The 26903-nt window shown below is 37.0% G+C and overlaps 1 protein-coding gene and 1 pseudogene across 2 annotated transcripts in view; both read left to right on the top strand.

Annotated features, from left to right (window-relative positions):
• The first annotated feature begins 216 nt into the window (after positions 1-216).
• PPM1A (protein phosphatase, Mg2+/Mn2+ dependent 1A) overlaps positions 217-26903 on the top strand; it is a 55737-nt gene continuing 29050 nt past the window's right edge. The window contains exons 1-2 of one of the 2 annotated variants that reach the window (XM_072629384.1): positions 223-352; positions 12773-12827. The gene's annotated coding sequence lies outside the window, so the exon portion shown is untranslated. Of the gene's footprint in view, positions 353-12772; positions 12828-26903 lie in introns of both variants that reach the window. The other variant, XM_072629383.1, reaches the window with a different exon arrangement.
• The window catches only part of LOC140517216 (large ribosomal subunit protein eL43-like), a 36073-nt pseudogene continuing 10141 nt past the window's right edge, over positions 972-26903 (top strand).

The following is a 26903-nucleotide window of genomic DNA, read 5'->3' on the forward strand; positions in this document are numbered from 1 at the left end:
TGGCTGGGGCGGGGGTGGGGGGAGGGGGGGCGGAGAGACCGACACGGGGCCGGCGCGGCCCGCCAGCGATGAACTCGCCGTCAGCTCCCCTCCGGGACCCGCTCCGCGCCTCCGTCCCAGTGCCTGCGATGATCTGAGCGACGGCGAGGGCGCCACGAGCCGGGGGTCCCAGACACGTTCCACCTCCTCCCCCCTCCCCTTCCCTCCTCCCGGACGACCCGGCCCGGCCCGGCCCGCGACGTGCGGTGACCCCCCTCCCCTTTCCCCTTCCCCCCCTTCCCCTTGTCCCTCCCTAGCCGGGCCGCCGCCACCGCCTCGGACCGGGGACCCGCTTCTTCTTCTGCCGCTCTCGGTAAGCCCCGCGCCGGCGACGCAGGGCCCGAGAGGGGGAGGCCGCTCCGGGGGCTGCGCGGTGGAGACGGCGGCTCCTCCTGAAGGGGGGAGGGGGGGGAGGAGGAGGAGGAGGAGGCAGCGGCCTGGCCAGGCCCGGGGCCTGTAAACAAGCTGGGGCGGCTGCTCGGGCACTCCCGGGAACACCCAACAACCCCACCCCCTTACCCGGCCTCCCCCTCGGAGGAGACGAGCGGACCGAGGAGCTCGGGAGGCGCCCGCGGGGAGAAGCTCGCGGGTTAACGCTTCCTCCTGGGGCGGGCGGCGGGGGCTGGGCCGGGAGTGTTTGTGTCAGAGGAGGAGGAAGGGAAGGCGACCCTCCCCGGCCCCTCCCTCCCTCTCCCCCCCCTCCCCCTCTCGCTCCCTCCTCCCTGGCCTCTTCTCTCGGACCTCCCTGGTCTTTGGCCGGAAAACCTGGGCTTGTTAGGACCACTGGCTTTCTTAACTTCCCCCCCCCGCTAAAGGGAGAGGGAGTGGAAAGTACTGGGTTTTGAAATGGCTCTGATGTCCTAAACCCGCACCCCACCCCCAGCAACCTTGGGCTTGGTCCTCTTGTGCCCCGACTCATGGGGGTGGGGGGGATGGGGAGAGGTTTTGACTGCGATGATGATCAGAATCCAAATGTGGGAACAGTTCTTACACCGGGGGCAGGAAGTATGTATGGTTTTCCTCCAGGTGATTATTTGATTGGACCATATTTGCCTTGGAATTTGTTTTGGGGAGAATCCGTAGAGAACATTTAGGAGATGGAAAGGTGACTTCGGGGGGAAGTAGGTGAGTTAGGGGCTAGCTTTTAAATTTGAGTCTTTCTAGTGAGGTATCTAAATTTTGACGATCGTTTATTGCAAGGTAAACGGAAACCAAATCTATTAAAATAAATTGTATTGATTTTTCTCTTAGCCTTTAAACCGTGGGGGTGGGTAAAGAGAGCTTTATCAACTCAGAAATTTTTAAAGCTGAATGAAGGTTTAGAAATCATTTAGTCCAGCAGCCTTAATTAAGGAATTGAGGAAACTGATCTCGAGAATAGGTTCTTAAATGCTTGAGAAAAGTGTAACTCATCCAGCAATTTCTTACTTCGTACATAAGATCATGTGTTTCACTTTTTCAGGGAATGCATTCAAACACAAAACTGCATCCCTTCTATGATGAGGAATTAATTACAGAATCCTAATATCAAACTTTTTTTGTTTAGCTCATACATATGGAGCACATTTGTAAATCTTGTTAAGATTACCTCAGTTTATGCATTTCACCAATAGTCATAGAATTGTAGCACTTTTCAATAAAGGATTCTAAAGCATTAGAATCACATGATTAGCTATAATTTAACATTTTTCACTGTAATTTTGTGTATATAGTCTGAAGCTCAAAGAGGTTGAAAGTTGATAAGCCTAAACATATTTTGAGGGAGACAGAAGTTCTTTTGATTTGCCGTAATTGCTTTGTTGAAGGATTTTATATAAAGTATTTTCAGGATTATGCTCTCTATTGAATGTTATTTGAAGTACTTATCCTTCATACATACAACATATAAACTTTCAACATTGTGTTTCTTTGGTATTCTGAAACTGGTGTGTGACTTGTTCTCTGCAAAAGTATTTCTGTAGAGAACCTCTGCTGATTTTTTTTTCTTTGGGAAATCTAGGGATATTGCTATGAGAAACTCTTGGTAGGAGGATGGAGGTAACTAGAGAAAAATTAGCTGAAACTACAAGTCTGTACAAGCAGTTCACACTTGATAGTTGATATGAATGGCATTATAACCACATTTTAAAGGTTTTTCTGCCAGTTCTGGCTGGATCTTGCTTCTCTTGACTAGATTTGCATATTTACTAAATTTCCTGTAATTTATCATATACTTAAAATATGAAACAAGTCACAAAAATATATTCATTTGAAGCTTGAGCTCTTTGAATTGGTATTTTATTTTTCACCATGAAACTAGCCCCATCATTAAAAAAAATTCAGAGATATTGATCCATGAATAATCTGGCTCCAGACTACCATTTTAGTACACGTAGCTGAGTGATGGGTGGATGAGTGCTGGACCTGGAATCAAAAAGACCTGAGTTCATTTCTTTTAGACTGATCCCAGCTGTGTGACTCTGAGCATATCACTTAATTTCAGAATTCTTCAGTTTTTCATCTGTAAAATGGGGATAATAAATAGAACCTACTTCCTAGAGTTGTAAGAATAAAATGAGATGTTTGTAAAACCATTTGTAAGTGCCATACTTTGATACAGTTGATGTTGTTGTTGCTCTTAGTTGTTCAGTTGTATATGACTCTAGGCCCTATTTCCTTCTCCAGCTCATTTTACATTTGAAAAAAAATGAGACCAACAGGGTTATTGACTTGTCCAGGGTCACATTGCTAGTAAGTGTCTGAGGCCAGATTTGAACTCAGGAAGATAAGTCTTCTGGAATCCAGGCCTGGCACTCTGTCCACCTAGCTGCCCATTAATAGTAGAAATTTTATTATTATTTCCCTTTACCCATTCTGCAGCCCAGGGTTCATATCCTACTGACTATTTCTCACACAGCACCTTTTCTTCCATCTTTCCTTTGCACAGTGTGTCCTCTTGCCTGGAATACATCCTTCCCAATCCATCCCACCTATTTTTTCAACCCAGGTGGTCTCACTGCCTCCACTCCAAATTCTCTGGCATTTACTTTGTATGTGTTTTTTATTGCATCAGCTAAAAGCCATTTCTTAAGCTCTTACTGTGTTTCAGGGTCTAGGTTAAACCCTTGAAATGAAGAAGTGATATAAATGAAAAAGTTCTTACCCTCCCAGAGCACAAATTCAGTAGACAGACTGACACATTCACATAAGTATGTACAAATGGAGGACTTTACTTATCTGTATACTTGTTTGCCTCCTCCCCAATTTTCCAGAATGCAAACTCCTTAAGGGCATATACTCTTCTGGTTTTTTATATTCTCAGTAGATTTATAAATACTTGGTCATTGATTGATTAGCATCAGTTCAAGAAGAATTGTGTAAGAGTTGAGCAATAAGGTGAAACAAAGTGTGCCATATGTAAACCTTGAGTAAGGGGAGAAATGTAGTAGGGCAACTAGGTAACAAGTGACCTTGCATCCTCAAAAGTAACAGTGGAAAAATTCATTCTTTTTTTCATCTGAAACCATTTTTATGAAGAAATGTTTTAAAGTTCAGATGACAAGCCTGTAATAAAGTGAGACTTTTGTTATTTTAGTCAATTGTATTTATTAATAATGGTACTAAATGCAAGGTTAATTTCACTCATACCCTTCCTACCCCGTCCATATCAAATAGCTAAGCTGTGTACTTTACTATTAGTCTTGACTTTTCCATAATACACTTCTAGAGAATTTGACTTTTGCATCTCCTGGTTATGTAGTAGATCATCCCGTATTCAGTTTCCCGGTTGCTGAGACAAGTCGGATGATCTAGGGAGAATGAATGAGAGGTATGCTCCTATTAGTACCTTCTCTAAAATGCACGAGACTTAAAAATCCTAATAAATAATAATTTAATCTCAGGAATGAATTTTAAAACAGTGAATGAGCAATGGACAAGTATATCTAAGTTTTCTACAGGTACTAATATTGTATGTAGGCAATCCATTGACTGCCTTATATTAATATTTCTATAATCCTCTTATTTGTAGCCTGAATTAAATGATCTGAATCTGTATCATAAAAATTCAGAGCTTAGTATAATTATGTATAACACATTTTCCTAACAGCTTTCTGAAGTAGGTAGTTTAAATACTTCATTTTAGAAATGAAGAAATTAAAGTGGAGAAGTTAAATGGCTTGCCTGTGGTCACATACTAGGGGCAGCTAGGTGGTGCATTGGATAGAATGCCAGACGTGGAGTCCAGAGAACTCATCTTTCAACCTGGGCAAGTCACTTAACCCTTTTTGTCTCAGTTTCTTCATCTGTAAAATGAGCTGGAGAAGAAGGCAAACCACTTTGATATCTTTTATCAAGAAAATCCCAAATGGGGTTACCAGGAATCAGACATGACTGAATGGTCGCATAGTATAAGAATCAGTTTTCATATCTAGGTGTTTTTTGGCACCCACATCCATTATACTTTGTTCTGTAACAAGCTGCCAGCAAGAAGCTGCACAAATTTGAAAGACAACTAGAGATTCAAAGAAAACAACCTTTTTTCTTCCTTTAAGGGATGAACTAGTGTTATTCTGTGATGATTGCTGCCTCTTAAATTAAAAGTGTTAGGGCTACATTCCAACCAACACCATTTGAAGATAAATATTACTCCACTTCTTAATCTAAGAATAGTTAGGATCTTTCAACTTTGTTTAACCCAAGAAATCTCTGGTATTTTAGAAAGTAAAGAATGGGCTGAATTAAAAACTTTCAAACATCTGTCAGGGAAGTTTAAAAATTTTTTACATAGGGAGGTTGGTTGGACTCAGGAACCCCAAAGTTCCTTTCTAGTTCTGATTCTCTGATTCAGACAGACAAAGAGCATGGAATTTGTTTTAACTGAGTCTTACAGATAAAAAAGATTATTTAATTAGAAAAAATTCCTTTACTTAAGAATATTTTGAATTTTTTTTTCAAAACTTACAACCTTGCTGGGTCTTACTTAGTTTCCTCATCTGTTAAAGCATGGGACCAATCTATGTAAACTTTAAGAAATGTCCAGCTCTAAATCATGATCTTGTGCTTAAAATAGGATTTTTTTTGAATCTAAGAAGTATGAGATGAAAAGAAACATTTGATCTCATGGTGAAATGGTTTCATCTCATAGTTTTTGTGTAGCTTTTAAAAAGATTAGATTAGGGTTGAGGATTTATGAGAAAGAAGAACGTCTAGGATTTGATGCTTTATTAAGTGCTTTAAAGTATGCCATAAAGTTTTAAACTTTACCCTTAGAGGTCTTGAAAGAGAAATATTTGTGTGAAAAGCCTTGTGCCATGTCCTAACCAAGGTGACAAAGGTTAAATAGAAACTACATATAGGTTATAGATTAATATGGGGATGTGACAAATGCACAGATATCTATCAATATCTGCGTGAATGTGAGATCCCATTGGGAAAAGGTCATTACTGACTTGGATCAGGGGAACTTTCATGGAAGATGTGGTATTTGAATTGAGCTTTTAAAGATAAAAGTATTAACAACAATAGCTAGTATTTATGTGCCAGGCACCATACTAAACACTTTACAAATATTGTCTCTCATTATCAACCTTAGGAACCAGGTGCTATTATCCCCATTTTAAAGTATAGGAAACTCAGGCAAACAGAAGTTAAGTGACTTGCTCACAGTCACACAGCTGGGAAGTGTCTTGAGGTCATATTTGAACACAGGTCTTCCTAATTTCAGGCCCAGAACTCTATCCCTTGCACCACCAAGCAGGATACACTAGAATTCACCAGATAGAGGGTATTACACACATAGAAAATAGTGGGATCAAAGTACAGAATCAGGAAAATTCAAGGAACATATAGTGAGTACTCCAGTTTGGCTAGCATTGCGTATGTAATATGAGAAGTCTAAACAGGTAGGGTGATAGCAGGTTATAGAAGTTCTTGAATTCTAGACTAAAGTCTAAACTTTACTCTAGGCAATAATGAATCATTGAAAACTTTTGAACAGATTGATTTAGCCAGATTTATATATAAGGAACATTGGACTGGAAGGGGTTTGACAGTGAGTACATTGCTGGAGAGAATACAGTGGAGGTGATAGGACCTGTTTGTCTATTCCAGTGATGTAAGTGGATGGCAACAAAAATCTTTAGTACAGTCATAGCATTTCCAGTAGAAACCAGGGTATACTCTCCATGGTTGAACTCTTGCCTTCCTTTAAAACCTAACTCCCTCATCTGATTTCTCATTGTTCATTACGTGGACCACCTCTATGCACTTATTTCACTCTTCCTTGTATCCTAGTTGTTAGTGTACATTGAGACTAGGAGAGTAAAATGAGTAGTAATTAAGTGTATTTAAGTAATTCATTTGACTGAATGTGAGATGTGAGAAAAGTCACAGATAACCCTAAAGTTACAACAAAAATGATCAGTTTGTCTGTCTCCTCCCAAAAAACATGCCATTTTTATGGGAGAGATCCTGCTTTAGAGCTAGAAAAGATATTAGTGGCTATCACATCCATCTCTCTCTTTTGACAGATGAGGAAACTAAGACTGAGGGAAGTTAAGTGACTTAGCTAGGACCACATAGCTAGTAAGTGTCTAAGGTGGGATTTTAACCCAGGTCTTCCACTGTAGTCCAGAAGTGGGGAACCTGCAGCCTCAAGGATACATGTGATCCCCTAGATCCTCAAGTGCGGCCCTTTGCTTGAGTTTGGATTCCATCAAAGGACTGTACTTGAGGACATAAAGGGTCACATGTTCACTACCCCTGCACTGCCCCTGAAAAATAATATAATTGCATTCTCTCATCTATAATATGAGGGATTTGCCTAGTTGATTTCTAAAGTGCTTTCCAGCTTGAACACTGAAAGATCTAATTCTCTCGGAGGACAGTTTATAACTATGCATATGGTTCAAGGCTTGATTGTTTTAATGAAGGAAATCTTCCTAAGATGTCTTTAAGTATTTTATGTATATTGTACCCATATCTATGCCTGTAAATAGAATGGATATCTTACATAGTCTTTAAACTCCACATGTTCAAAATTGAACTCTTCATCTTTGCCAAAATGGACTTCTTCCTTCCAACTTTTATTTTTAGTCATCAGCACCATTATTTTTCCAGTTGTTGGAGGCAATGTGGTAGGAAGGAAGAAAGGAAGCAAGCATTTATTGAATGCCTGCTATGTGCTTTACAAATATTTTTTCCTTTGATCCTCACAACAACTATGGGAGGTGCATGCTCTTATTAAACACATTTGATAATTGAGGAAACCTGGTTCACTGCCTGGGCCACCTCTATGCACTTATTTCACTCTTTCTTGTATCCTAGTTAGTGTACATGTATCCTAGTTGTTAGAGTATGTCTTTCCACCAGATCCTTAGCTTCCTGATATTAAGATTTATTTATCTTGATGTTCCCAATACCCAGCATAGTACTTTGCAAACAGTTGTTGTTCAGTCATTTTAGTTGTTCGACTCTTTGTGACCCCATTTGGGGTTTTCTTGACAAAGATGCTGGAGTGGTTTGCTGTTTCCTCCTCATTTTACAGATGAGGAAACTGAGGCAAAGAGGGTCACACAACTAGTAAGTGTCTGAGACCAGATTGGAACTCTGGAGTCTTCCTGACTCCAGGCCCTGCACTCTATCCACTCTAGCCACCTAGCTGCCTGGTTGCAAGTAGTAGGCACTTAGTAAATGTTTGAAATGAATTGCAAAGAAAGTTTCTAAGCACTCCTTCGAGACCATTTTTTTAGTTTTGAGCACTAATTTTACTGAAAATAATTGGAGTACTTACCAGGCATTGCAAAGAAAATTTTGAAATATGCATTGGAAATGGAAAGAACTCTGTCTAGTAACAATGCTGGAAATGGAAAAAGGTCAAGGGGAAAAAGTTTACTGTGGTGTAAATAAAGGTTATCACTGTTCCTAGATTATGTCAAATGACCAATCTCTTCTGTTTTTATTTAATTTCCTTATAAGCAACCATGGAATAATAGAATATTAGGACTAGAAAAAAACCTTATAGACTCTTTTGTTGAATACTCCCATTTTACAGATAACAAAACTGAGACTGGGAGAGATTAAGTGATGAGTCCAAAGTCTTGCAGTGAATCATTTAATAGAATAAGGACTGCAATTCAGTCTTCTTTAGCTTTCTTCATTATACTTTAAGTCAATATATCAAGCACTTATTAAGCATTGATTCTGTTCTGCAAGTAGAAGTAAAAATAAACCAGGTCCTCTTAAGGCCCTTACATTAAGTACAAAGTAATTTTGAGAGGAAAAATATGCTAATCATAAAATATATCATTTTTAAAAGTGGCATCTAAGCTATGCTTTGAAGGAAGCAAAGGATTCTACATGGTAAAAGTGAGAAAGAATTGAGTGCATTTCACACATGGCAAGCAATAACATGTACAAATGCATGGAGGCTGAACATAGAATATTATGTTTAGGAGATGACTAACCAACGAGTACAATTGTATTACAGTAGTGAAGGGGAGAATAATATGAAAAAAAGTAAGTAGAAGCCATATAGTATAGAGTATTTTAAATGTCAAGGTGAGGAGTTTGTGTTTTGGGGAAACAGGAAGCAGTTGGACATAATTTTGAGTAAGGTGGTCAGATCTATATTTTAGTAATCACTTTGGCAGCTGCCAGGGTGAGGGAGATGAGGAGAGAGGGATAGATTGAATAAAGGAGGTACTGGAACTGGGAAGACCAGTTGGGAAGCGTTCGAAGGAGTCAGGATGAGAGATGATGGGGGCCTGAAGTAGGGACTGTGGGGAAGAGAGAAGGGAGCAGATGTGAGAGATATTTTGATGGTAGGGTCAACAAGACTTGGCAGTTAATTAGATATGGGGGTTTGAGATTATGAACTTGAGTGTACTCAACAAAAATAAAGAAATTTGGGGGAGGGATGGGCTTTGGAGAAAATATGATGAGCTATATTTTGGACCTGCTGATTTTGAGATATCTCTGGGACTTTATGAAGTGGAAATGTCTAGAAGGCAGTTCATAATGTGTGGGACTTCAGTTCGTGAGAGAAATGAGGGCTGGATATAAAGAGCTTGTAATTATCAGAATAGGGATAATTGAACAAGATAGTAATTGATTAGAATGTGGAGAGAAAATGGAACCCAGGATATAGCCTTTTGGGACACCCACCCACTTGTTGGGAAGAAGATAATGATCTGACAAAAACAAAATAAAACAAACAAAAAACATTTGAGGAGGAATGATTAGCCAGGCAGGGGAACCAAGAGCATTGTCACTTAGCCAAGGGAGGAGAGAGTGTCCAAGAGGTAAACAGTGTCAAAATTTACAGGGAGATTCTAGTTAATAACTTTGTACAGATAGCTTAAATATTCATTCTTGAAATTCACATCACATTTTCAAATTGGGAAACAATACTATTTCTGCATCTAGAAAAGTGTCTTGTACCTAGCAGGCTTACAGTATGGTAATAATTTATATTTCTATGGTACTTTCTTTAAAGTTTATGGAAGAAACAAAAAAGTCACAATAATCGTCATTCCAAGTATGGAGAAATGGGTGTAATTATTAGAGTACATTGAAAGAGAATGATGGGAATGGGCTTATGGTACTTTGGGAAACAGTTGATTAATTTTTAATGCAGGAAATCATTCTTGAGTCACGGTAGAAGAAAAGGATATGAATTGGAAGATGGTTGTAGGGGATCAGTGTTTGAGATTTTGATTCTCTCTTGCAGAGCAAGCATGTTATACATTTTAGCTAGCTTTTTTCTTCTTGTAGGAAGAGGTCAGCTCTTGCCTCATTGATAGCTTACGAAAACTATGTTTTATATGAATGTGATACATTTAGAATGTGGGTGAATGTTAACTCCTTATATCCTCCATGAATCCTCAACATCTATGTGCCAGATACTGCTTAAACACTGAGGATGTAAAGAAGGGCATACATGGTTCATGCCTTCAAGGAGCTGTCATTCTAATGAAAGAGACAAAAATGAAAATGCATAGCTACATGTAAGATATGTAGAGAATAAGTGAAAGCACTAGCACCTGGGGGAACTGGTCACTTTCCTAAAAGGTGACCCTTGACCTGAATCTTGAAAGAATCCAAGGAAACTGAGTATAGGTGAGGAAGATAAAGCATTGTGAACAGGCAGTGCACAATCATGTAGTCAGGAGATAGAATGTCAAGTACAATAAGATTTTGTGGTTGGATCTTAGAGTGTATGGAGCTGTAAGTGTAGTGGAAGAAGATTGAAAAGGTAGGAGGAGGTCAGATAGTAAAATGCTTTTAAATGCCAATCCAAGGAACTTATATTTGATTCTGGAGGTAATAGACAGCCACTTGAGCAGGCCTGTACAACCTGTGGCCCATGGTCCATGGGCACACCACAGGATTTCCGTCGGCCCATGAAAAATGGAGGAAAACAACCTCTATATTTTTCTTAGGTCACTGGAAATCCTTTCATGGGCTGCAGATTGTGCAGGCCTGCACTGGAGTTTATTGAATAAGGGAATGAGATGGTTAGACTTATGTTTTAGGAAAACTACTTTGGCAGTTGAGTGGAAGATAAATTGGAGTAGGAAGAGATGTCTGAGGAGACTAAGTAGAAGACTATTTGATGGTCCAGGAGAGAGGTGATTAAAGCCTGAATTAGTGGATTTTTTTTTTTTGAATGAAAAGAAGAGGATGATATGTAAGAGAGGCTGTGAAAACTGAAATTACAAGACTTAGCAAATGTTGGTTATGTGAGGTGAGTGAAAGTAAGGAAGTGAGGATGACTCCAAGGTTATAATCCTGAGCAACAGGAAAGTTGGTGCTCCCTATAATAATAGGGAAGTTGAAAAGAAGAGAGAATGGTGAGGGGGTGGATAATGAGTTCTAGTTTATACATATTCTTGAGATCTTTAGAGGAGAACCAGTCTAGATGCCAAAAGACAGTTGATGATGTAGGATTGGAGTACAGGAGAGAGCCTGGGCTAGATATATACAACTAACAATCATTTGCATGGAGATGATGCTTGAACTCATTAGAGATGATGAGGTCAGCAATAGAGATAGTATGGATAAAAGAAAAAAAGGGTCCAGGACAAAACTTTACATGATGCTCAAAGTTAGTGGGTGTGATATGAAGAATCTAGCAAGTAAGACTGAGAAGGATCTGTCATATAGGCAGGAGCAGAATCAGAAGAGAACAGTGTTGTGAAAACTTAGAGAGGAAAGAGTATCCAGGAGGAGAAAGTAACTAAGTGTCAAAGGCTACAGAGATTAAAAAAAAAATGAGATTTGAGAAAAGGGTCATTAAATTTGGCAATTTAGGAATTATTGGTAATTTTGGAGAGGGCAGTTTCAGTTGACTAATGAGCTTGGAAGCCGGATTGCTGATAGGTTAATAAGAAAGTTAGAGGAGAGGAAGTGGAGGCGCATAGTCTAGGCTTTCTCAAGGAGTTTCTCCAAGAAGGGGAGATATCAAGGGCAATAACTAATGGTCATTGATTGTTGAAGGGAAGATGAGAGAGACATGGGATGTTTGTAGGCAGCAGGAAAGATTCCATTACACAAAGAAAGATTGAAGATTTAAGAGAGTGGGGTGAAAGTGAGGGCACTCTTCCACAGTGTAGGTGGTACTAGGATCAAGGGGGCTTAAAAAGGGGATGGCCTTGGCAAGAAATGCTACCTCTTTATCCAAAACAGAAGTGGAGGAAAAAGTGGGTGAGTTATTCAGGTGAGGTAGAATGGGAAGGAAGTTCTGGGAGAAGCAGGAGCTCTGAGCAAATGGTCCCAATTTTTTTTTCTTGTGAAGCTTTACCTTCTTTGAAGTTGAGATCTTTAACACAACACCAGAAAGAGATCATCAGTCTTTTTTAATTTTGGTGCAGACCTGTGATTTCTTCTAGCATAAGGAACTTCCTGCTGAGGGGACTCACTCTGCTAATTAACACAAGATTAGCTACTGTTTTATACCTTGCCCAGAGTCACATAGCAAGTTACTTGCCTGAAGCAGGACTAGAATCCTGTTCTTCTGATATAGGCTGACTCTCAATACATTCTATGTTACTGCTTCTTTCCCTCATTTTAGAGATGAGCAAACTGGTGTTCAAAGAAATTATAAGACTTACTTAGGGACACATAGCTAGTTAGTAACAATTAGAACTAAAACTCACCTCTCTTTACTTCTAGCCTTTTTCTTTTTCTTTTGTGTCATGATTAGAAAAGAAGCAGTCTTTCCAGACCACTCAATTAAAAATCTTAAGGTGGAAGTTATTGTCTTAACCCATGTGATCTTCTCCTCCAGACAACTCAAAATATTAGGTCAGGAAATATTTGAACTAGATAGCTTTGATCAAAACCTGATATCCAAAATACATCAAAGTAATTAACAATTATATAACCATTTTCAAAAGAATTGCATGTTATCAACATCCATATGAAAACATACTCCAAATTACTAATAAGAGAAATGTAATTTAAAACAACAAGCAAACTGTCAAAGATGACAAAAATCAACTGAAACAGTTGATGTTGGAAGGGCTGTGTAAAACAGGCACTCTAATATATTATTAATATATTATTAGTAGAACTGTCAATTGACCCACCTGATCTGACATACAATTCAGAATTATTTGAGAAAAGTGACTAAATTGTTTATATTGTTTGACCTACTTATCCCACTTTGAGGCATATTCCCCAAGCAGACCAAACAAAAAAGTTTAATATATTCTTGAATGTTTTAGCCTTTTTTTTTTGTTTGTGGTTGCAGAGAACAAGAAGAAAAGAAGGTGTCCGTTGATTGGAGAATTAGTAAGCAAACTGTGGTATGTGAATGTAATGGAATATAATTGTATAAGGAAAGATAAATATGAGAATTCAGAGAAGTATGAAAAGATTTACATGAACTGGGTCAGACTAAAAGAAGAGTATATGCAATGGCTACAGTAATTGAATTGGAAAGAATATTATAAAAAAAATTATTCCTGGAGAATAGGTAATGAAATATACCACCTTCTCAGCTGAGGTGTGGAAAGAATGAGTGGAAAATGTTACTGTTGTCAGATAAGGTCACCCTGTTGAGTTGTGTTTGTTTACTTTTGTGTTTTTTGTTATAAGAGAAGATTTAATTTCAGGGTGAGAATTCAAAAATTAATGATATGAAAACAAAATTTTAGAAAACATATGTAAAAATTGTTAATTCCATTTTGATCAGAAAGAACACTAGCAGATAAGTGAATTGCTCCATTACTACCTTCTTTCTCTGCTATGCTTATATATTTATTGAACTCCATCTTTTTCCTCTTTTTTTCCCACCTGTTGTATACTCTGACAGTATTAGTTCTCTTTTTACTACTTGTTGACCAACCAAGTGCTCTTCATCATGCACTGCCCATTCCCTCATCCCTGTTAGTTCCTGGATTTTTTTTTCACATAAGCAGATTTTCTTATGTAGTTCTACTGTGCCTGTCTACCTTTTAACTACTTTATTGTTTTCAAAAATAAGTACCCTTCTAGAGACCATTTTCCAGTTATGGACCCCATCCTGCCTAGTCTTAGTGATGCTAATGAAGTTAACTCTTTCTCTATTTCCTTTCCTACACTATTTTCAACCCTTTCTAATTTGGCTTCTGACCCGAAACAGTTCTTTCAAGGTAATAAGCCATCTTTTAGTTGCTAAACCCAATGACTTTTTCCTCACCTTTCTATTTATTATTATGTATTTTAAAAATTAATTATTGTTATTTTTGTTGTTCTGCTACGCTTAACACAGTTGAATACCACCTTCCTTGTTTGAAACAAGGAATCAGAGTTGGAAGCTCCCTTTGGGGTTACTGGTCCAGTTCTACCACTTAATATTAGAGTCTCTTTTACTCGTCCCTGATACGTGATTAAAACCTTTAATTCAGTCCAGTCTATCATTTCCTAAAATGCACAGCAGTAGCTACACGATTTTCTGTGTTTCTTGGTTCGGATCTTGTTTGAAAGGTGTACAGTTTTGAGGATGTTCAGTGTACCTGTATTCAAAGTACTAGCATTCTAAGGAATTCCCATAGTAATTTGCCCACTTAAGTACATTTTTCTTCTTTTGTATTGGTAGTGTATATATGCTACCTATGTTATAAACTCCATGAGGGCAGGGAGAGGTTTTTTTTCCTCTTATCTTCTCAGGTTGTAACTTAACATGGGGAGTCAAAACCAAATATAAAATTTTATGAAAACAGCATACCTCTCATACTGATGGAATTTTCTTGCTTTTGGTAGTTAGAAGTTTTTTTCTTATTTTTTTTTTATGTTTTTTCTTATGTTTCTTGATGAATGAAAGAAAAAATCAAAGTTAGCTTGATTTGGCTTTTGCAAACTAGTAACCCCAAATTTAAGGGATTTCAGAAGTATTTTCAAGTTACATTACTTCAGAAAGACAACTTAATTAGTAGAAATAAAAAAAGAATCTTTTTACTTGGCAGGAGTAGATTGGTGAGGGGTTTATAGGCTCTTTTGATGTCCTGGGGAAGTTTTCGATGTGAGGCTTATAATGTAGTTTGTTTCTGGAGAATGTTCAGTGAGAGGTCTTCTGTTCTTTGTTGTCTTCATCTCCTTTACATGTATGGATACCACCCACCCAAAGTGAATGAGGTTCTTGCATTGCATAATACCGTTGTAACTTTAGTTACCTGCATATAGCCAACTTGTTTTTATATCATATAGATTTACTATGGTCAGTAGAATGAGAAACTCCTCAAGTACAAGTGCAATTTTTTTATTTGTACATAAGTTGAATCTGAATTTCAGTGAAATAAATTTTACACTAAATACTTTGAAATGTTATAATTTTCTAAACTTCCTGGAATTGTCAGAAGCTAGATCTTGGTACTAGAAAACACATAAATCATATGTAAGTATAGTCATGTAACCATATTTATATTAATACAAATATTTATTTATAGTCATGTGACTCCTCACCTCCACAATTTCTTGGAATTTTTTGTAAATTGCACTTAGTGTAACAAATATATTTAGTTTTTTTTTTTAAGTCATTAAAGTACAATTTACCCAAATCAGATGTACATGAGGTTTTTTGAACTTTTAGTATTGCAGTTTCACATTAGGAATTAATTGTATTACTGGAAACGTAGAAGAATACATGTAGAAGAATTTTGAATTAGTTACTACAAAAATATTTTTATTGGGTGGAGGAGAGACCCCCGCAATAACTGACATGTAGTGTTTTATAGTTTGCATAATGCTTTCCTCACAGTCCCATGAGGTTAGCAGTGCAAGTGTTATTAACCCCATTTTATACATGGTGAAACTAAGGCTCACAGAAATTGATTTACCTAGGGTCACACAGGTAGTAAGGATTGGACCCTAGATTTGAAAAAGATTTTCTCTACTTAAAAACAGTTGTTTTTTGCTTCCACACTGTGAAATTTTCATCCTTATTAGGATAAGAGTAAAAGAAAGTAGCATGATTTAGTAAGTTAGTAATAGGATTGTGTATTAGAGGCTTATATGTTTAACTTTGGCTTTGTGGCTTTATGGACTTGAATGGTCATTTAATCTCTGTGTTTTACCAGAGTGACACACCCCTAGGACAAAGTACGCACCAAACTAACACTGCTCAAGATTTCAGAATACTATTGTGCTTTGTGATATCATACAGACTAATCTGAAGAATATTAAGGAAAGAAGTTTGTCTTTATAAACAGATGTTTTTCAGGTATTTTTCCATTTCTGACATGTTATATTCATAAACTGCTTATATTACCCAAATATTTTTTAGAAGTCATATGATCATAGATTTAGAGCTGGGAGGGGCCTTAGAGGCCATCAGCTCCAATCTCCTCATTTTATAGATGAACTGAGGCTAAGAGAGGTTAATTGACCTGTCCAGGGTACTGTAGCTATTATATATGTGTGAGGCAGGATGTCAGGGCAGGTTGTCTTCCCTCCAGATTGTTGCCTCTGCAGTATGTTATGTATTTTTCCCTTGCTACAGTTTAAGGTAGTTTGATAGTGACTCCATAAATGTTTTTAATTTTTTAAAATAGCATAAAGAGATGAGTTGGATGGTGTAAGAGGAGTTATTTTCTAAACCACTTTGTTTGATTCTAAGAGTTTCCTCCATTCACTACACCAGAGATGTCAAACTTGAGGCCTGAGCCAAATGTGGCCAGTAAAATGCCCATGAGGCCCAAATCAGGTTAATATGTAATTGACACCAAAATAACAAAATAAATAAAAAATATAATGCAACATAGATCATATTAATTTGTGTTTTTCTAAGTCAGTAAGAGGGCCTGCAGGATTCTCTTTCTATTTGAATTTTACACCATTGCGTTATATCACATTGCAAAATAAAAATTTAATAAACTTTTCAACCAGTAGATAAGTTAACAGAATTACTGTTTTGAGATTGTCAGCAGATTAGAGAAATTGTTGTCAATGTTGGAGACTCCCTAGCTAACTTTTAAAGAAGACTAGACCACCAGAGGCTTAAAGTCTCTTCAGAGCTGTTGTTGGTACTGTAACTGTTTTGAGAGGAAATAGATTAGCCTTTAGTTTCTCCTGTAACTAGAAACCTCCTAAACTAAATTTAGTTTGGAAATTCTCAGCCAGTAATACTTAAAGATGACTGCACAGTATACCTTAATAAATGTATTAGAAGTGGACTCTCTAAAGTACTATGACATTCAAACAAGAAAAGCATGTCAGCAGAATATTCCTAAAAGTAACTTAAGACCTCATTTTATTTAACTGGATCTGTGAATTTTCTCTACTGGTGTAAAGTAATCTTTTATTTTATACCTTTTCATCCTCTGATTCTTAACCATGCCTTTCATAATTTATGTAACACACCAAAAGTTTTCCTTTGACTCTTTTTAATGTCTTGAAAGTACCAGTGTAGCACTAGTATAAGAGGCTGTCATTTTTGTTATTTCACTGATCCACTATGTATATCTTTTGATTATGTCCTTATGCCTTTTTTCATGGGCAAGTCATGTCTAAACTTCATCCTCCAGCATGCATCTTTCTATTATTCTTTGATTTACCATATGTGACATAACCAGGAGATGTTAGAGAAGAGCTTTTGTGGGAGATGGCTTATAACTGAAAGCATAGCGTAATTCCAAAATACAGTCTTGATCCCGGACTCTTGTTCAGTTGTGGGGTTTTGCTAAGTACCTATCTAAACATTATATGATTGCTTTTTGCCCAAGGACAGAATTTTATATTTGTCCCCATTAAATTTCATTTAATTTTATTTGACTCAGTGCCCTACCCTGTAGAGAATTATTTGAATCTTGACTGTAATGCATCAGGTTACCATTTCCTCTTAGCATTTTAGTGTCTACATCTTTGATAAGCCTACCATTATAGCTTTTTTCTTCTTAAATTCTTTCCTGAAGAACTCTGCCAGAGATCATTTTGAGAATTCAGTAAATCAGTAAGCATTTATTAAGCAATTACTATAAACCAGGCATTGTGCTTTGGTTCTGGGGGTACAAAAAGAGGCAAAAGATAGTCCCTGCTGTCAAGGAGTTGATAAAGCGGGTGGGGAAGAAAGGTTTCTCTCTCCTATGTATAGTTTGCATACTTTAAAGCTGTTAGAGCTTTACTGTCTTGCTCCTTGCCATTTGTTTAACTTTTCCATAGTAACTTAGATGCTGTGCCATAGTATACTTCACATCTTTATATTTTGAACATAATTGAATTATCTTTAGTGCCTTTTAAGTATGATGCAGTTTTCCTGATTATCTGTTTTTATAATATTACCTTGTCTGAGGCATCTTTGCTACACATTTAAAATTTAAAAAAAAATTTACGTGAAGCATGATTTTTGCTATGTCGCCTCATTTAATTTTATGTGAATCTTTGTTTCAAGTGTGTTTCTTGTGAACAACATATTGTTGGATTATTTTCTAATCTCTTCTGCTATCCTGCTGTATTTTATATATAAGCAAGCAAGTCTCATTCATGGTTATGGTTGTTAATTGTTTATTTCCTTTCTTCAAATTGTCTTATCCTTCTTCCTCTTTTTCTTTTGGTGCCCCCCTAACAAAAAATAAGAATATACATGAAGAAAAGGAAAATAGCCAACAATGGTAACAAACAGTAAAATGTTTTGTTCCTATTTCTTTTCCAAACCTAGACTCCAGGCTCAAGTACTTATATTTTCTTTCTCTTTAATCCCCTCATCAGAGGTGAAGTTTGTTTTACTTATTCTCTCCCCAGTTCTGTACTTTCTGTCCCTACCAGTTTTCATGTTAGAGTTAATGTATTTCTACACTAAATTATTTGTGTGTGTTTAAACTTATTCAGTCCAGTTTATAAGAGTGAGGGCCTTATTTTTGTTCAGTGCTGCACAATTGCACCTGAGGTGACTACCCTCAGGTAGTAGGGAGGCACCCCCCTTTACCAGCTTTCCCAGGGGGCAGTATCACTCACTTTGGGAACCTATATAGAGATGCTTGGAGATACTTACGGTACAAAGAACATAGGATATGGATCACTTAATCTCCTTAGGCCTCAGTTTCCTTATCTTTAAAATTAGGTTGTATTAGATGATCTCTAACATCCCTTCTCCTTCTAGTAAAGTGATCCATAGTATATTTAAGCATTTAATAAATTATTAACTTTTTACTTGATAGAACAGAATAATAGTACCTTAGAGTTGGAAGGTACATTAGCAGTCTTTGAACCCAGTTCATAACTGTTCAAGAATCCGTGCTTCAACATTCCTGAAAAGTTATCTTTCACTTGAAGACATACAATAAAGTGGAACCTACCATTTCCTGAGGCAGCCCATTCTATCTCTAGGTAGCTTTCATTGTTAAGATTTTCCCTGCATGGAGCCTAAATTTGCCTCTCTGCATCTTTTGCATATTGCTCCAGGTTTACCCTTTGGGGCCAAAGAAAATAGGTTTAATTACAGTTTCACATGATCACCCTTCAAATGTTACTTTAAAATTTCTCAGACCTAATCCTGATTCCCTGATTTTTGTTTCAAATAATTCTCACATGGCATGATCTTAGAACCTCAACAATTAATTGTATTCTATTGAATACTTTCCATCTTGATATCCTAAAATATGGCACCTGGAATTGAATACTGTGCTCTAGATATAGACTAAGCATAGTATAGAGATCATAGTGGGACTTTGCCCCTACCTCATTCTGGATCTAACTTCCCTTCGCTGGCATACCCCTGATCATGTCTCTTCTATCTTGTATTTCTAAAATTGATTTTTTTAAACCTGAGTAGAGAATTTTTATTGGCTAAATTTTATCGTTATGCATGTCCTAATGTTCCTGTCTCTTGAGAACTATTTTTTTATCCTGACTGATGGTAAGCAGGTTAGCCATTGCTCCTAGCTTTGTGTCACCTGCAGATTTGATAAATGTGCTGTCTATTCCTTTATCTAGCTTACTGATAAAAATGCACAAGTCAAGAACAAACTTGAGAAACTCTACTAGCACATTCTTTCCAAGTTGCTACTGACCCATTGACTACCTTTTGGGTGCAGCCATTTAACTGAATATGCATAAGGATACTATCATCTAGCCCATATCTCTTCTTTTTTTCACCACAGGTAGCAGGAGATAATTTGTCAAACATTTGTGCTAAAATCTAGATAAACTGTATATACAGCATTCCTCTGATCCACAAGTTACCTGTCAGAAAAGGAAGTGAGGTTAGGATATCATGAACTGTTTTTGATGAATCTATGCTGACTCCACTCAGTGTTATTTTTTCTAAATGCTCTCTGACCACCCCTGTAGTAATGCATTCTAGAATTCCATGAATAGAAGTCAGACTCAGAGCCTCATAGTTGACAAATTCTCACTTTTGGTTTGAACACTGACACAGCATTCTTTTCCAACCCTGTGACACCTCAAGAAGAGAGCAGTTTTAATTGCTTTTTTTCTCTGTTGGTTCCTTTCCAGGGAGTTCCCTTTCCTAGTAAAATTACAAGTTTAATCTCTGTGCTCTAACTCTCAAGTATTCAATAGTTCTTATTTTCCTCTCTGCCACATTCGTACATCTTTCAGTCTTCTGACAGATTGATTTCCCTCTCACCTCATTAGGTCTATTTCTTTTTGATTTTTATCTTGACACTTTACATTTTTTTAAAATACTTCATCCTTTATACCATCTATATTCACTTATAGGTTAGAGGTCAGCATATAATTTGAATATAGTTATTTGGCTATCATATGCTTTATGCTGCTCCTTCCAAAATTTACCCTGCCCTCCATAGTTTTTGAAAGCATGCTCCTTAAATCCTTTTTCTATGTTACTAAAAAGCTCCTATAGCTTTCTTTCTCATGCTCTCTTTAGCACTTAACGATTCAAGTGAAGATTTTACTTGAAGACCTTTCCATTGTGATCCTCTTCTGCATGATCTCAAGTCCCTCACCTAATATGATTACTCTCTACCCACCTTCATCTTGTCAATGGGCTTTTAATAATGTTTCATACAGAACTGAGCACATCATTCTATGTGTTATCTCCCAGTACAGAGTATAAGAGAAATTTAATGAATGAAAATAAAGCAGTTATGGAATTGCAATTAAGTGAAAATGCTACGGTGAATAAAATTTTAATTTACAGGTAGGTTTTCAGAGATATCGTACTTACAAGGTTCAGTCACATTTAATTCCATCTCTACGGAGAAATCAGTTAAATAGACAAAAGAATCTTAGGATTGGTAGGGACCCTTGAAAACTTCTGATCTGTCTCATTTACTTGTAATGAAATTGAGGCTCAGAGTGATACTGGATTTTATTATATTTTGTCACTAACACTACAGCTCCCTCCCCAACTAATTAGTGTAGATTATGATTCCCTTAAGTGGTTGCACAGATTCCGATTTGCACTCTTCAAAGTTATAATTATGTAAAATATGGAAATTGATTCCAGTCCAGCAGAAATATGCAATGTATATTTGAATAATCCAGCAACTTCAGGGGATTCTTTGTTCCATTCAATCTGGAATTAGCTGTATATAAAACTTAAGCAAGTCACTTCTGTGCTCTAGACCTCCGTTTCCCATGTGTAAAAGGTTTATTACTCTGTCACCTGAGTTGCTATTGCATCAGTGAACTATGGCCTAAAGGCCTTTGTAGGACAGCTTTCACAGGTAGAAGTTCGAGGTATCAGACAAAGCTTTGCTGTGGTTTGTTGAAACAAATGGAATGAAATAACTCTCTAAATGAGGCTGAACTGTATTTTGTAAAGTAAACTACACCTGTGCTGCCTAGGCTTTACTAAACTGCCTGAGGAGTTCATGACACAAAAAAGGTTAAGAGCCTCTGCTTTAGACTTTGCTGTCTAATTTGTTGATGTTTGTCATTGGGGAGAGAAGTTTTGGAGTTTATGATATGTCATAGGCTATTAGCATAGTGTTGTTATACTAAAATAGGTTATCAATTTTTTTTTGGCTGTAACTTCTAGTTCTTCACCTATCTAGATTTTTCTCATTTGTCAGTTATGTGAGATTTTTCCCTCATGTGTTATTTCCAAGGAATGTCTGAGGTTTTTTTCCCCCAGATGCCTTATTTCCAAGATCATCCTCATTTTAATCTTTTATGGCACTTAGTTTTACATTTCCTTTATTTGAAAAGGAAGTGTGATCACACTTTAAAATATTACTTTTTTTAACCCTACCCATCAGCTAAATGTTTTCATATACATATAAGAAAACTGTTGGAAGTGAATGCAATTTTCGTTTATGCCAATATTTTATCTTCTTGTGCTTGCATGCTTTCTGAGCACTGAAATTTATATACATATTTTAAAATAGTGTGTATGTTACAACCTTTTAAGCAGTCTTATTTTTAAAACTGTAGATCTCTACACTTAGAAGATTATAGCTATGATTTTAATAATTTATTACTATACATGCATGTGTGATGAAAATTAAAACTTTTACTTAGCCAGCTTAAGATGTACTTATATAAAAGTATATTCATAATTATTCCATTAAAATATTAGGAATTATACTCTTTTAAAATACTTTAATTTCTTTCAGTAAGGATAAGCATTTAAGCATATGAACAAAAACAAAAGTTTTAAAATTAATTCAGTGATTATAAATGGGTATATGTATGCATATCCATATGTATGTATGCACACATGCATATGTACACTTTGGTTATTTCTCCATCAAAACAAAAAAACATTAACTTTGAGTGGTAAAGGAATTATCCCATGTATTTAACACTCATTTGTTGCTGTTTCATGTCTTGATTTATTTACCTAATTAAAGCTGTGCATGTTTTTTTTTTATTCTGTTTTCTTTTACTCTAAATCTTCCCATATTTCTTTAAAGTCTTCATCTTTGTCATTTCTTTTGTCACCTTAATCCATTCTATCTATATGCCATAATTCATCTATTCCGCAGTCATTGAACACATAATTTGTTTCTGGGTTTTTACTAGTATTAATAGTGCTGCTAAACATATTTTTTAATGGGTAAATTTTGTTTACTGTCACTTGTGTCCTTAGGGTGTAGGTGTAGTGGTTAGGATCCCTGGGTCAAAGGCTGTACATATTTTTGTAACTCCAACTTGCTTTCCAAAAACTAGTTTATAACTACACCAGCAGTGTTTTAGAAGGCAAAAATTTAAAAAGGTGACCCAGCATTGAGTTTTACCATCCTATGTAATCTTTGTCTATTTGGATATAGTTGATAAGAATTTTAAACATTTTCATTTTTCTAATTATTAGAGACCGAACCCTTTTTTCAAGTGGTTGTTAATAATTTTGACATCTTAAACTCAACATGTCCAAAATTGAACTCATCCTTTTCCCCCAAACCTACCCCCTTTTCCTCACTTCTCTGTTGATGTTGAGGGTACCACCATCCTTCCAGTTACCTGGAAACCTTCATTTGGCCCCATTTTTTCAGCGTTATTGGACATTAACCCTCTCTCCTACTTTGTCATCCAGTTACACTGGTCTTCCCTTTGTTCCTCATACATGACACTCCATCTTCCTTCTCTATTCCTTTGCATTGTAACTCTATCCTTGTGCCTGTAACGCACTTCCTTCTCACCTCTGCCTCCCAGAATCCTTCTCTTCCTTTAATCCTCCATCCCAGTACCACCTTCTACATGAAACCTTTTCTGATCTATCACAATTCCTTCTCTTGTGCTGTAGTGTATTTTTCTACTTTGCATATGTTGTTGTTATGTAGTTTGTGTATAGAAATAGTTCTTACTTTATATAAGTGGACAATTCCAGACCTTTCTACAGATTTCTACATAAAGCAATTTTTACATAATGCCAAGTTGCCCTAAAAATGATGAAGAAGGGAGCCAAACTTTTTGAAGGGAGTGGGCAGGCACATGATACAGGGACATGTTGGGTCCAGAGAATTGAGAGGAAAAACACTTAGTAGCAACGAGGAGGAGTGGACATATAGGAGCCAGACAGAGACATGGACTGGAGAGGACAGGCAACAATGTGGCGTTTGGAACAGAGAAGCAGTATCCTAGGGGACTGCTGATGTAGCAAAGGTCTCCTCTCTCAACTGTGGAGGTCTCAGTGGAAGTCCTAAATGCAATTGCACCCAGGCTGTCCATTCTTCTGCTTTCATTGTGGGGTTTTTTGGCACCACAAAGTGGAGAACCTAAGGAGGTGGGGGTGGAGAGAGAGAGAGAGAGAATAGTATTGTACAGTGAAGTTAATGTACTTTTTTTGGAATGCAGATTCTTTCAGAATTCATCAGGTAAAATCAAGTTGTGTAATGCGATGAACTGTCTGTACTTATATTGCAAGAACTGTCTGTACTTATATTTGTCCTTGTCTCTCCCATAGAATGTAAGCTCCTTGCTATTAGAGCTTTTTTGCTTTCTTTGTATTTGTAGCCTCAGCACCTCCGATAGTGACTGGCTCATAATAGGCAATTAATGGATGAGTACAGTAGATAAGTACAATCATACGTCTGGGGTGTAGATGTGTGTTTAAGTATAATGAAAAGAACTCTTGATTTGGAGTAAGAAAGCCTGAAGTTCTGCCTCATAACTGTATGACATTTAGGATCATAGATTTGGAGCTGAAAGGGACTTTAAAGGTCAACTCTTGGATTGAAATGAAGTGACCTGAGAAGACTCACTTAAAAGCAAGTGACAGAACCAGAATTTAAAACTCATACTTTTTGACTCCAAATCTAAGAATCTTTATACAGTATTTTATTTAATCTGTTTGAGCCTCAGTTTCTTTATCTTTAAAATAGGTATGATACATATCCTTCCTCAAAGGGTTGTTTTGCAAATCAGATGTGAAAGATCTTGTAAACTGAATGGGCTATATTAAATTTCACCTATTATTAATTGGTTCTGACTTGGAACATCACTGCAATCTAGAATTCAGTAAACAGTACTCATTTTATAGTACATTATACGTTAAGTGTTTAACATTAACATTTTGTCCTGGATTGTTTTCATTTTAGAGGTTTGTACCAAAACTGTTTGCTTTTGGTCTTGAGCAACTCTTTCTGTCTCTGGACTGACAGATCTGTGAGTTGAAGGGCATTTTTTATTCTAAGGTATTTTGATGTTCAGTTGGGCTCAACATAGAAATAGTAACATTAGTGTGGTATCATCATGGGTAGGTGCCAGCTATGAAACAGCTGGGCAAAAAAAAGGATGAAAAATTCTATTAAAATTCTCTGAGCATGTTGAAGTTGAACTATAAAATTACATTGTCTTATGACATCATTTCCACTTCTGCATATGTTTCCATCAGTCAGTAGGCATTTTTTAAAAAGTTTACTGTTACAGGCACTATGCTAAGTGCCTGAGGTATCAAGAAAGGCAAAAAACAAACCTCAAGTAGTGCAGTCAAGTGGGACCTAGCATATGGTTTCTTTTGGGGGTAAGAGGATGAAGGTAGTGCACTTTCTTATCTATAAAATAAGGGAGGGGCTGGACAAGATGCACTCTTATGGTTTCCTAGCTTTGAGTCCTAGGATCTTTTAGGTTCAGAATTTATCTCAATTCTAAGCTTAAGCTTTCTAGATTCTTAGCAGATACAATTTTGTAGCATGATCCTTTGTTCATGTTAATTTGAGCATTTGGCAAAACTAATATATTTGTTACTTAATCTATTTTTCTTGCCCTTTTTTTGCAACTTGGCTAATGTGGACGTGTATAGTTGATATGTTGCTTGTCTTCTCAATGGGTAGGGGAGGGTCTGGAGGGAGGAAGAGAATTTGGAATTCAAATTTTTTTTAAAAATGTTTAAAAAAATAATAAATTTGGGGGGAAGAAAGAAGGCTGTAAGGTGTGGTGGTAGTGACTGTGCTAGCCCCAGAACCAGGGGAGAAGTGCACGTTAGAGGTCAAATGTGTGCCTTAGTCATTACCTACACCAGAGGGGTATATGGAGTATTCAGGAGGACTTGCACTTCTTGTGTGAGTGCTTACTGACCCTTTTTTGGGACTACTCATCTATTTCTGGTGTCTGCCTCATTGACCCAACTCTGACCTGTAGAAGCTGTTGCATGCACAGTGACCAAACCCCAATGAACTAAGATAGGCTAAACCAGGTTGAAGATAAACCACAGACCTCAAACCTATTGGTGAGTTAGGGAGATATCTGCCCCAGGCATGTGAAGACTTTACCCTGATGGAATGGGCAGATGAGAACAATTTGTTCCAAAGGCCATGAAGGTGGCTGAAGCAAGTGCTGTGGATTGCTTAGAGCAAGTATCAGAGATGCCAAGGTTGCCCACTGCATCCTTGGCCATCACTAGTTGTCTTGACTTTTTTCTTGCCACTGAACTTGGATGACTCTGGAAAAGAGAGTGAGGCTGATGATTTTGTACAACTGTGCTTCACTTGTATCCAAGTCAAGTTATCATCCCATGATGTCACTGGTTCTCATCAAAAATGAAGGACAAACAATAACCTATAGCTGAGATTCAGTATAATAGTTTCATGTAGAGGTTATTGTTTTTTAAGTAAACTACAAGATTTTCATTTGTCATTGATCTTATAAAATCACAAATTCATTTACTAAACAAATATTCATTAGTGTTTTGAATGAAGAAACATTTATTAGGCACCGTGCTAAGTGTTGGAGGTACACAAATAGACATGTAAGAAAGTCCCTGCCCTTAAGGAGCTCATATTCTTATGAGAGAGATATTATGTAATATATAAATACAAATGTGTATGCACAAAATATCATATTTATATAAATATACACACCCATGTGTGTATATTTGTGTTTATATGCATCTGTTATAAACTAAGTATTGAGATAAATTCTGAACCTAAAAGATCACAGGTCTTAGATCTAGAGGAGACCATAAGAATTCGTTTTGTCCAGTTCCTCCCTGGTTTTATAGATTGTGCTAGCAGTCAGGACAGTCAGGAAAGGCCTTGTATAAAATTGGAAATGAAACTTGAGACTTGGAGGAAGATTGAGCCTCTGAGATGAAGAGCAGAATGGTTCTGAAAGATGGAATGTCATGTATGATCAACAGTAAGAAGCCCAGTTTGACTAGACAGTAGAATGTGTGAAAAGATATAAGGTGCAATAAGTTGGGAAAGGTAGGACAGAACTATAAATGTTTAAATTGAATCGAATTAAACCTCCCTTGTTCAAGTTTAGAAAGGTAGCCTTCTTTTCCTAGTACTCCAGTATTTGAGTAAGTCCATGTTTACCCATGCCATTTAAGATGTTTTTCAATTTTGATCATCTTTTGCCTTTCAAGACTGAAACAGTTAAAATTCCTAATCTCTCCTATACTTTTTATATTATTTAAGCTACTCGGGATCTCTTCTTGTTCACAGGTGTCAGAGTTGAAAAGGATATTGCAGGATCATCTAGTCAAATTCCTTCATTTTTCCTATGAGGAAATTGAGGCCTTGATATTTGAAAAGATT

This window comes from Notamacropus eugenii, chromosome 1 (genome assembly GCF_028372415.1).
Source record: "Notamacropus eugenii isolate mMacEug1 chromosome 1, mMacEug1.pri_v2, whole genome shotgun sequence".
In the NCBI taxonomy this organism is placed as follows: domain Eukaryota; kingdom Metazoa; phylum Chordata; class Mammalia; order Diprotodontia; family Macropodidae; genus Notamacropus; species Notamacropus eugenii.